Consider the following 9,987-nt stretch of genomic DNA (forward strand, 5'->3'; position numbering starts at 1 on the left):
TTTTTTTCCTTTTGTACCAGGGATTGAACTCAGGGGCACTCAACCACTGAGCCACATCCCCAGCCCTTTTTTGTATTTTTAAATTTAGAGATAGGGTCTCACTGAGCTGCTTAGTACCTCTCTGTTGCTGAGGCTGACTTTGAACTCAAGATTCTCCTGCCTCAGCCTCCCCAGCTGCTGGGATTACAGGCCTGCACCACCACACCACTACCAAAAGTAATTAATTAATTAAACTATTAAATAAAGTATAGGCTGGCTTCTTCACATTCTTTTGAGGCAGGTTTTAGGTTTTGGCTTATTTCTCTTCCTACACCCCTACACATCCTAAATTCAACTCAGTTTCAAAGCTTTTCCTTTAGAATTAAATCAGCAAAACCCCTCAAATTGACATAATAGTGTTTTGGGTGTCTTTTTGTTTTGAGTTGTAGGCTTATGTCTCTGAGTTCTTGCCTTAGGGATTTTGGTGCAGTAATTTTTTTTTGGGGGGGGGGGCAGTTGCTAGGATTTCAGGAATTTAACCCAGGGGCGCTTTAGAACTCATCCTCCTCCTGCCTCAGCCTCCTGAGCTGCTGGGATTACAGGAATGCATCACCGCTCCTTGCTGTCCCAGCCCTTTTTATCTTTTTTTTTTTTGTGTGTGTGTGATATTGGTGATTGAACTCGGGCACTCAACCACTGAGTCACATCCACAGCCCTATTTTGTATTTTATTTAGAGACAGGGTCTCACTGAGTGAGTTGTTTAGCGTCTCACCATTGCTGAGGCTGGCTTTGAATTGCAATCCTCCTGTCTCAGCCTCCCGAGCTGCTGGGATTACAGGCATGTGCCACTGTGCCCAGCCTTTATTTTTTTCTTTTGAGATGAAGATTCACTAAGTTGCTGAGGCTGTCCTTGAATTTGTGATCTTCATGCCTCAGCCTCCTGAGTTTCTGGGAGGCACGCAGTACCATGGCTGGCTTTATTTTGCTTTTTTACCGTCAGTAACATTATGTAAGTCACAAAGTGAGTATGAATTCCTTTGATACAGTAGGTAGAAAATCCATATCTATTTTTCACTCGTGTGATTTTTACTTCTTATCTGTTTCTTTCCTTCCCATATGGTTGGCATTGTCGTTGACACTGTTCCTGGTATTTGCAGTCATTTGTTTTATCTCTTGTTTTCCATTTACTTTTAGTTAAATAAAATTAAATTGAAAGATTTCTTAACTTTTTTTTTAAAGTCCTGGGAAATAAAACAAATTAGATAGTCAGTTACTATTTCAAAACATGAGTCTAGGAATGATTTGGCTTAGTTGATCCTTTTCTTCTCTGTGGATGTCAAATTGTCAGGTTCCTTCTGGTGATAGGTTTCACTTGGTCCTGACTACAATTAGGTGAATGGAATTTGTGTAGAATCTGCTTCATAAGTATGTTAGCCATGGCTAAACACTCTTATAATATTTTGTTTGACCATTTACAGTACTGATACCCTGTTTCTCTAATCCAGAGACGTGGTTCTTTCTAGTTCCAACTATTCCTTTCTTAAACTTTGGGCACATTTATCTTTCTTGGAGTACTTGGTGACTAAGGGCTGCAGAGGGATTCACCTTCCCATCAATGTTTCTGTTTGCTTTTAAAAAGATACTCCTGAATGAACCAAAGTGTGGAACCATAGGGTTTTGGTCATAGGATCATTTGCTCTATTGGCTGCTTACTCCTGGTCAGGTTTATGCCCTGATAGGTATTCATGGGAAATCTTGTTATATAATTTGACTATTTTGGAGGGGGGACGAGTACTGGGGATGGAACCTAGGGCTTCCTTAGCACTCTACCACTGAACTACATTTACAGCCCTTTTTAATTGTATTTTGAGACAGAGTCTGACTAAATTGCCCGGGCTTGCCTTGAATTCCTGATCCTCCTGCCTCAGCCTTCCAAGTGTCTGGCAATTTCCAAGTACATTTCACCATGCCCTACTAAAATCCCAAAATTCTATTTAGGCATTAATACTATCAGAGAATGAGTAGTGGTGTTAAAATATAAATCCTCAAGGGCTGGGGATATAGCTCATTTGGTAGAGTGCCTTGTATGTACAAGGCCCTGGGTTTAATCCCCAGCACCCCCCCACACACACACACACCAAAAAAAAAAAAAAAAAAAAGAAAGAAAGAAAGAAAGAAATATATTTATCTCCTCAAGAAGGAAGCTCTTTAGAATCAAATCTGCCATATTATTTTCTAAGTTTGTGTGTAGGCTTTTGGGAATGTTGATCATGCAGAATAAAGTAACAGTGGGAAAATGCCATACATGCAAGAAGAGTTCCCTTAAGTATACTCGGACACTCCATATATTACTGTAAAATATACAAGATATAAATTTACTATTTTAGCCTTTTTTTTTTTCTGTAGTGGAATTGAACTCAGGGGTACTTTACCTTTTTATTTTTTATTTTGAGACAGGATCTTGCTAAGTTGCTTATGGGCCTCTTTAAGTTGCTTTGGCTGGTCTTGAGCTTGTGATCTTTCCGCCTTTTAGGCATATAGTGGCATTAAATGTATATAATTATACAACTATAACCAATATCCATGTCCAGAACTTTTTCATTTTCCCAAAGTGAAACTTCATACCCATTAAATGATAACTCCTTTCCATCCCCTGGCAACCTCCATTCTGTTTCCTTCCTTCCTTCCTTTCTTTTTTTAATCTACAAAATGTTCTATTTACTACTTTTACTTTTAACATTCTTTGTGTACTTCTAAACATCTAGAAAGACTAGATGTTTCAAATAGGACCTAAGTTTGTTCACTGTGTACATAGTAGTGTTAAGTAAACTACCACAACAATGGTTATATCCAAAAGTTTTTTCTAAGTAGGAGCCTCCTGAAGTAGAAGATTTTATTTCTCTGCACCATTCTTTTTTTCTGACTCTGTTTCACTACTCTAGTTACGTCACTCGGGAGTGGACAAGTTCTGCATTAACTTGCTCCTTAGTAAACATCACTTGCATGTCCACTGGGCCAGAGCCTCCAGGATGTACTTGACCATCAACAGTGTCCTCCCCAAACCTCATTCCACCTCTGAATTCCCTATTGGCTCCCCATGTCCCCAAGTGTCTAGGTCTTCCTTGTCTGGACAAAGAAACCCTGTACCAACAGCACATGACCTGCCTCCCGCTACACCTGACTTCCCTTCCCTTGGCTGGGGAGAGAGGCACCTTGACCTTGACACTTTTGTGTCTTTCTGATAGCTACTACTTCTGCCTGGGTCCCCAGATTTGGGGACTGGCTAAGCACTCTGCCTTGGCACCCCTGCCTAGGCACTATTGTTTGGATATGTTTTAAATGTGTCCCCCAAGGGTTCATGTGCTAGAAATGCGGTCCCCAGTGTGGCGGTGTTGAAATGGGGGGATTTTTACAAAGTGGAGCTTAGTGAGGGGTCTTTAGGTCATTGGGGGTGCTGCTCTTTGAAGGGATTGATGTAGTTTGTATGAGACCCCTGAGTTAATTCTCATGTGAGGGTTATTATAAAAAAATTAAGAATGGCCTCTCTTCTTTCTCTGGCTTTCTATCTCCCTCTCACATTAGTCTCTGCCCCTAGAGCTAAGCTGTGGCTGGAACTATGCCCTTGAATGTCCAGAACTATGAGCTAAATCATCAATCTTTTCTTTATAAAATTACCTAGTCTCAGATATTTCATTATAGTAACCGAAAATGAACTAATGTGCTGGGAGCCTGAATCTTCATCAAGACTCAGCTAGGTACAACTCACCCTGTGGCCTTCCATGCCTCCACAGGAGGTCATTTCTTCTAGCTTCCCTAGGGCCTCCCACGGTGAATACAGCTACCACACTGGACTGCAGTGACATTTACTTGACCATTGGACCCACTCACTACACTCCGAGCTCCTTGGGCCAGGAAAGTGCTTCGTAAACCTTTGTAACTGCTCAGGTGGGTTATGGTGCCTGGCATCCAGGACACCTGGATCAAGAAGTATTTGGTGGCCGGCTGGGTGGATGGACTGGCCGGGCGAATGAAGAAGGATAGAGGGGAGCTTGCCTTTAAGAATGGGGCACACCTCGTCTGATTTTGGCTCATGGCTGAATCAGGCTTGCTCTGCAAAGGTGTGAATGGCCTTGGGGTGAGTGGAAGCTCAGGGTCGTGGAAGGCTGAGATTGGAAGGGGAGTATCTGGGTCAGCTCAGAGTACTGGACATCAAGGAAAGGCCACTGGGTCCTGGAGGAGGAGGACCTTTGATCACAGGCCAGGAGACCCAGGAGTGCGGGTGACAGTTGAGCAGGAGATGTCGGGGGAAGTCCTCACTCCTCACCTCTGCTCCTCAGTGGGGGGCTGCAGGGACTGTACCCGGGACTCTGGGTTCAACTAAAGGACGCTCTGGCCCCTCCACACATATAGTCATTGGTCCATTGATTTTGCAAAATGGATTGAAGATCTGCCCCTCAGGATGACCTGAAGGAGCTTTAAGGTGGCAGGGGACGTGAACTTGATTTGAAGTTCATGGGCCAGATGACAGTGAGCACAAGTGCCATTAAGAGAGGCTGTGCAGGGGGTGGAGGGAGTCTGGGGCTCATGGCCCCCACTGACCCTGCTTTTAGGTGACCTTGGCTTAACCTCCCATCCCTCTGGTTGCTTTTGAGGCCTCTTCCTGAGACCTCCCTGTCCTCTGCCTAGGCGATCGGGAAAGCTGTCGAAGTGCTTGGTTCAAATGAGCTCCCACCTCCCTTGCCTGCAACCTTACGTTGAGCCCCTCCAAGGCTCCAGGTGGGTTCAACTGAGAATGAGTCAGAGTCAACCAGACTCAGGGAAAAGGCACGTGGTCCATGGGGAGTGGCGTGGGTGATCAGAGCCAGCACAGTGAGGGGCGTGAGAGGCATCCAAGCCCTTGGGAGCACTCAGGGCCTGTGAGGGACTGAGCTGTGTCCACTCCAATTTTTATGTGGAAGTCTTAATCCCCAGGACCCCGACACATGACTGTGCTTTGAAGATGTGGCCCCTTAGAGAGGTGAGTTAAAATGCAGGTATTAGGATGGCTCTTTTTTTTTTGGTACCAAAGATTGAACTCAGGGACCTTCAACCACTGAACCATATCCCCAGCCCTATTTTGTATTTTATTTATACACAGGGTCTCACTGAGTTGCTTAGAGCCTTGCCATTGCTGAGGCTGGCTTTGAACTCGCGATCCTCCTGCCTCAGCCTCCCGAGCTGCTGGGATTACAGGTATGTGCCACCGCGCACCCAGCATTGGGGTAGCTCTTGATCCAGGGTGACTGGCATCCTTAAAAGGAGAAGTTAGGACTCTGAGAAAGAAGACAGATACAGGAAGAAGAGAGCCCCCTGTAAGCCAATCAGAGGTGTCAGTAGAAATCAGCCCTCAGTACACCTTGTTCTTGGACTTATGACTTCCTGAACTGTGAGAAATGCATTTCTCTTATGAGAGCCGCCCAGTTGGTGGATGCTGCCTTAGCTAATTTCCGCCCTTCATCGGGATTTGGGATGGTGACTTAATGTACGTGGTTCTGCTTGGGATGAAAACTTGGAAAAAGTGCAACAAAACAAGGCTACTCTGTTGACCCCTAATTTTTTTTTCCTAACACCCATTCCTAGCTCACAGGCCTCATATTCTGGGTCTTTTTTTTTTTTAATTTAATTTAATTTTTTTTTTTTTTAATATTCCGGGTCTTCACCTTGTCATTTTTCTCCCTGTTTGGACCACAAGCTCCCTGAAGGCAGAGCCATGTCCACATATCCATCACAGGGTCCCCAGCATGCAGCCCAGGTGAAGTCCCTTAAAGGCACTGGGAACACACCTTTTGGGTGAATTCTGTCTGCAACAAGGGCCTGCACCATTCCTCACTCTGGGCTTACCTGCAGACTTTTTAATTGAAACAGCTGGTTTTGCACATCAGGTCTCTGCTCAGAACTGACTTACCATTGACTGTGTCCCGTGTACCTCCCTCATCCCCCTCCAGGCACTGAATGTGATCAACATGTGTTAAAAACCAGAGAGGAAGAGTGGCATTATTAGTTTTTGTTTGCACTTGGTGAACTGCGCCACGCATTCTATTAAAACCAAATCGTACCAGGCAATATGTGGGAACGCTGTGGTCCCCAAAGGGTTCACTTAATGAGGCCAGGGATCAGATGGCTGCAGCGTCCCCTCACACCTATGGCAGTGCTGACCTAGAGCTGGGCACTTAGTGGTATTTGGGGAATGAGTGGCGAAGTCCATATCAAGGACAGGTGGGTGGATGCTGAGCCTTTCTCAGTGCTCCTGTGAGGGTGGCCGGTCCTCCTTCCAGCTGCCTCTGTACCCATTGCCCCATTTTTCTTTTTAGGCTGTGGATGCTGGTTCTTCTTTATAGCCCCTGATGAGGGTGAAGCTGTCATGCTGTTACCTTCTCACTGAGAGGAGAGAGGGTCTCCTTTTATACCTCAAAGCGCCCCCGGGGTCCCTGGTTTTAGGAAACTCATGACTTGCCTGGGAATCATTGGTGACCACCCCACAATTTCTCTGCCCCCTCCAGGACCAATTTTCTCTACCCCCCCCCATCTACACGTATTTTTTTTTAAAAATTGAGGTGAGGGCTGGGGATGTGGCTCAAGTGGTAGCGCACTCGCCTGGTATGCGTGCAGCCCGGGTTTGACCCTCAGCACCACATACAAACAAAGATGTTGTGTCTGCTGAAAACTAAAAAATAAATATTAAAAATTCTCTCTCTCTCTCTCTCTTCCTCTCTCACTCTCTCTTTAAAAAAAAAATTGAGGTGAAAGTCACACACCGTTCACACCATACCATGCACCATTTTTAAAGCATACAATTCAGGGACATTTGTTATATCCTCACTGTTCTGCCACCGTGACCACTACTCAGTTCCAGAAGATTCTCCTCATCCCCCAAATAAACCCCAAGCCGGTGAAGCAGTCACTCCCCACTCTCCTCTCTGCCTGCTTCTCGGCCATTGGCAGCCACTGATCTGTTTCCTGTCTCTGTGGATCTGCCTATTCTGGCCTCCCCATAGAAACGGAGTCACCCACCATCTTGGTCTTTTGTATCTGGCTTCCTTTTAATATGATGTCTCCAAGGTTCCTCACATAGAAGTAGGCATCAGGACTTTGATTCTTGTTACGGTTGGGTCGAGTGATGTCCCATTGTCACGGATCTGCCTCGCTGGGTTATCTGTCCATTGGATTCTGGGGTTGTGACTGTGTTCTGGCTCCTTTGAGTATCACTGTGCACTGCTCTTAGTTTTTTGGGTTTTTATTTTTGTACCAGGGATTGAACCCAGGAGTGTGTAACCACCAAGCCACACCACCAGCCCTTTAAAAAATATATATTTTATCTAGAGACAGAGTCTCCCTGAGTTGCTTAGGGCCTCACTAAGTTGCTGAGGCTGGCTATGAACTCCCGATCCTCCTGCCTCAGCCTCCCGAGCCTCTGGGGGTTACAGGCGAGCGCCAGGCACCCGGCTTTGCATGCTCTTTTTATCCCTCATCTGTCTTGTGTTGAAGGCCTGCCTTGCTGTCACTGGAAGGAGCTCTGGAGAGTTGAGAAGGCGGCCAGACGGCCTCATGCAGCTCCAGCCGTGAGATTTCAGGCAGCCCGGTTGGCGCGCGTTTCCTAGTGCGCATGCGCCTTCCTGACAGCCCTGCAGATGGTCCTGCGAGGCGCCCAACCCAGCGTGCGAGGTCCAGTCCTTCCTACGTAAGCGGGGAAAGTCCGATGTCAGAGGAGAGCTGTTTTTGTTCCTCCTTTTCCCTTTGATTCCCCTCCCTTTCTGGTTCCCCGCTTCCTCTTCTCTGCTGTTGCCAGTCACTGCGTTTGAACTGCCCTTTCTTCTTTCTTCAGCGGGCCTGGGGACATGGTGGAACATTCTGGGCTAATGCCAGGCTGGAGGTGAACCTGGTGACGTGTCATGGGATGCATCCTCCGAAAGGGCAGGATGAGCTGCAGAGGACAGTGGTCAGCCACACTAGGTGGTGGGTGACAGGGTGAAGCCAGCAGTGGCTGGACCCGAAGAGGGTGCAGGAGGGCCCTGATGGTGCCTTCCCATCCAGTTTGATTTAGGGTCTTAGTTTACAGACAGCATTGAGGCCTTTTGTGGCCCAGGAGGTCACCAGAATGATGGATACTTAGATATCAGAATCAAACCCACAGGGACACGCAGGGGCGAGCTCCCGATGGAGAGGTGTGTGCTTTTCTTGGACATTGGTTTGTGAATGTTCTGTCTCCTGCAGCCCTGTGCCTGCTGCTGCCCCAGCCCAAGGTGAAGCCTCTTGAAGGCAAAGATGACAAGCCACTTTTATTTCTCCATACACGCTTGCTCAGGGTGCCCCCCCTGGATTTCTGAGTTCACAAGTCGCTTTGACTGTATGTGGTGACAGCAACTTCATTTATTTCATCCAGTAATGATGACAGAGGGCTTGGTCATAGGATTCTCATTTAATCTTCTCAACAGCCCGCAAGGTGGATTTCATATCTCAGATGAAGAAACTTAAGGCTCAGAGAGGTTAAATTACCAGCTCAGGACGCACAGCCGGCTAGAGAGAGGTTCCAGCACTGCTTGGAACCAATGTTCTCAGTGGCTTCCCCCTCCCTTGCAGGGGCTGTCTAGTTTTTTTTTTTTTACAGCAGATAAGAACCATGTGGCAGTGCTTATTTAAGGAGATGGGAAATGAATCCTTATGTAGTTGGACTTGGTTCATTTTGGAGACTCCCCCCACCTCCCCCCTTAACCTCTTAGAATTCTCAAGTCTGGAAAAAGTTCTGTGAAAGCTGCAGGTGGCCTTTGTTTCCCATTACTCAAGCACTATAGATTCCTCTTTTCTTGACAGACTTTGGAGACGCTTCAAGGAAAGCCGGTTTCCTGCTCAATTGGTGCGTTCCTCATTTGCTCCCGGAGGATCTGCTGTGAGGAACTGTTGTGGCTGACTCTGGGTGACAGGCACGGAGCCAGATGTGCAGGATGGTGCAGCCTGGGGTTGGGTTCCGGGCTCGCTGTTGGAGTTCTGCATTGGACCAGGTTCCTGAGAAGTCTGGCTCCTCCGTGATCTGGCAGGGGAGCTGGTGTGCTGGAGGGAGGAATCCCGGGGAGAGCGTGCCCGGAGGAAATTGGGTCAAGATGTTCGCTTTGAACACCTCTGGGTTTTTTCCAAACTGGAAGAGGAAAAGATTCTGGTTTAAGAGATGAAGGAAGTTTTAGGGTTTTCCATGAGTGGACCTCTGATAGATCCTGGCTTCCTTGTGACTCAGGTGAAGAGACAGAAGCAGGGCCATCGGCAGATTGCTGAGTTTTGCAAACAGTTGACCATCAGGGGCACTTGCCAGCCCAGCCCTAGAGAGGGCTCAGTGGCCTTTGAGTTGTCATGGATCTGTGACTGGAAGGTCTCAGAAGCTCAGAGACCTCCCCCAAGGTGACAGAGCAGCTAGGCATAACATATAAGGCTAAGAGGAACCTATGTTTTTCTTTGCATTGACATGATAAGGGGTTCATTCGTGAAATCAGTGTTCACTGAGCTATTACTATGTGCAGGGTATATTATGGGGAGCTCGAGAGAATAGTGAAGACCACAGACATCCCTGCCGTTGCCTTCCCAGTGTTCCATGGGAGGCAACAAGCCAGGAAAACTCAAGCAAAGTGCATGGTGACTTAGAAAGTGGGTGAGTTTAAGTGGGATGGACAGAGAAAGTCTCATTAGGAGAGGACATTTGAATAAGGCCCTGGGAGATATGAGGGAGTAAATGTGTGGGATGGGGGTACCAGCTGTTGACTAGGGGACACACTTGGATGTTGAATACATCTTGAAGATGGGACCAGTGGGATCTGGATGGGTCAGGTTTGAAAGAGAACTTAAAGAAGGTCCAAGGGTGCTGGTCCCAGCAACTGCAAGGAAGGAGCGATTATCTTAAAACCAGGAACACCCTAATCTGCCTTGGTCCTTGAGCAAGGTCACGTACATTCAATGTCACTGCAACATGGGGTACGCTGACAAGG

At 46.9% G+C, this 9,987-nt stretch overlaps 1 long non-coding RNA gene across 1 annotated transcript; it reads left to right on the forward strand.

Moving 5' to 3' along the window:
• The first annotated feature begins 2,133 nt into the window (after window positions 1-2,133).
• LOC124106470 (uncharacterized) lies at window positions 2,134-6,631 on the forward strand. Its single transcript, XR_006856078.2, has 3 exons — window positions 2,134-3,925; window positions 4,667-4,756; window positions 5,118-6,631. It is a non-coding gene; the product is annotated as an uncharacterized LOC124106470 (long non-coding RNA).
• Window positions 6,632-9,987: the final 3,356 nt, after the last annotated feature.

This window comes from Marmota monax, unplaced genomic scaffold, assembly GCF_021218885.2.
Source record: "Marmota monax isolate L192 unplaced genomic scaffold, Marmota_monax_Labrador192_F-V1.1 WCK01_AAM20220418_F8-fsc00714, whole genome shotgun sequence".
NCBI classification, from domain to species: domain Eukaryota; kingdom Metazoa; phylum Chordata; class Mammalia; order Rodentia; family Sciuridae; genus Marmota; species Marmota monax.